The sequence below is a fragment of the Phalangium opilio genome, unplaced genomic scaffold (assembly GCF_054372755.1).
Source record: "Phalangium opilio isolate 3A_F unplaced genomic scaffold, DU_Popi_V2 ptg001170l_1, whole genome shotgun sequence".
NCBI classification, from domain to species: domain Eukaryota; kingdom Metazoa; phylum Arthropoda; class Arachnida; order Opiliones; family Phalangiidae; genus Phalangium; species Phalangium opilio.
In genome coordinates this window covers 11,317,280-11,319,269 of record NW_028324255.1, presented here as the reverse complement: position 1 = coordinate 11,319,269, position 1,990 = coordinate 11,317,280, and positions in this window count along the sequence as shown.

Sequence of the window (1,990 nt, the reverse complement as noted above, 5' to 3'; positions counted from 1 at the left end):
TTGGGGAATGGAATTGTGGTCGAAAAACGGAGATAAGTAAATTTTTGAAATTGATTACCAGTAAAATAAGTTATTTCAACGGAAAACTGTAATGGAACGGTAAGCCTGCCTTTAAGTTTCAATTAAAAAGAAAAATTAATATCTGTCCTTCAGTCAAGTGATAACCTCAGTCTTATCGATACTTTTTAGGTCTTGATTCTAATCAAGATATTTTTGATTAATTATTTTAGAGATTTAGTTTATTAAAACGACTTCAGTAGAATTACGTTAAACTGCTGACGACTAAAGTAATTAATATCAATTATATTTTTTTAATTATTTAAGAATAACCACCCCTCCGTGCCAACCCAACAAACCGGTCTATAAAGAAAATATTTCCCTATATAGGCTTTCCAAGAAATCGACTTAGCAGCTGTCCATCAAATTAAGACTAAACTTGAGGGTTGCCGCAAACTAACCGGGTGAATTCTTTCACGATGCCAATCTTGTTTCTCTCCCAATACTTCCAAGAGCCGGAAGAGGATCTTCTCTTAACAAGGGTCCAGACAGACATATTTTAATAAAAACTGCATTGCTTCAATAAATTTAAGCATTATCAAAAACTGAGAATCATTTTCGGTAGTCTTTATTTTCCCACAAATACATTTAGTAATTATTTATTTTCCCACAAATACATTTAGTAAATATTTATTTTCCCACAAATACTTTTAGTAATTATTTATTTTCCCACGAATAAATTTAGTAATTATTTATTTTCCCACAAATACATTTAGTAATTATTTAATGTATTGTGATTTTTTTTTTTTCAAAATTATCAACGGATATCTAAGTGCTTCGGTTAACATCTTTGCTTTTTATTAATTAAAAATTTATCTTTGTGGATAAATATTGGAAAATGAAAACGATAAGAGAGCAAAATTATTTGTCTCAAAGAACAGATATTTTACATTTAAGTTTAAAAGAACTCCTTATAAAACATCGGTTATTTAAAAAAAACTACATCTTTGTTGTCTGAAGAGTATTTGATGGCACTTTTTTTTTTTTTTTTTTTTTTTTTGCTCCTGAGGGGGGATACGAGCTAGGGCTGAATGAAGCCTTACAGCTGCGATTTCTTAGGTTGGAAATTGTGAGGGAAATTAATTAAAGGTTTAAGTGTTGTTTGAGTTTGGTTTTAAATTGCACAAGTGATTTTAGGGAGATAATCTCAGGGGGTAGGGAATTCCAGATGGGGACCAACCGATGGAAAAAAGAGTGCTTCAGTTGATTTTTACGGGCCTGTTGACGAAATAATTTTCTATGGTGACCACGGGTGGGGATAGACGAGGGAGCAGCGGAAAAGAATCTTTGGTCGGGACAATTTAGGATTTTGAATAAACTGATTAGGTCGAGGTAAGACCGACGAGTAGTCAAAGAAGGCCAACCAAGGGTAGATAGCCTACTGTCTCTGGGTTGATGTTTTAGGATACGCGGTAGTCGAGAGAAGGAACCTTGAATGTTGTCTAGTTGTTGAATGTCGAGAGCTGAGTGAGGGTTCCATATTTGGCTACCAAATTCTAGGACTGGGCGAACGTAGCAGTTATAAATCCGGGTCAGAAACTCAGGGGTGATGCCTGGGAAATTGGCTTTGATAGTGGCTAGTAAACCTTTGGCGCGACCACAAGTCTTTCTCACATGGGAATGAAATTTTAGATTATGATCTATTTGGACACCCAGATCTCGACACTCATTAACACGTTTTATGTTTTGCCCGGAAAGAAAATAAGGGGACGGTGAATCTAGGTCTGAAGGGGTATTTTGTAAAGTTAGGACCAATGATTTAGTTTCGTTAAAGAAAAGACCGTTACGTGTCGACCAAACCTCAAGCTTATGGAGATCAGATTGTAGGGTGAGCACGTCAGTATATGAGTCTATCACGCGGAAGATTTTAAGATCGTCAGCAAATAAACAAAGAGGGGATGTTAGGTCATTGGGCAGATCATTGATGTATATG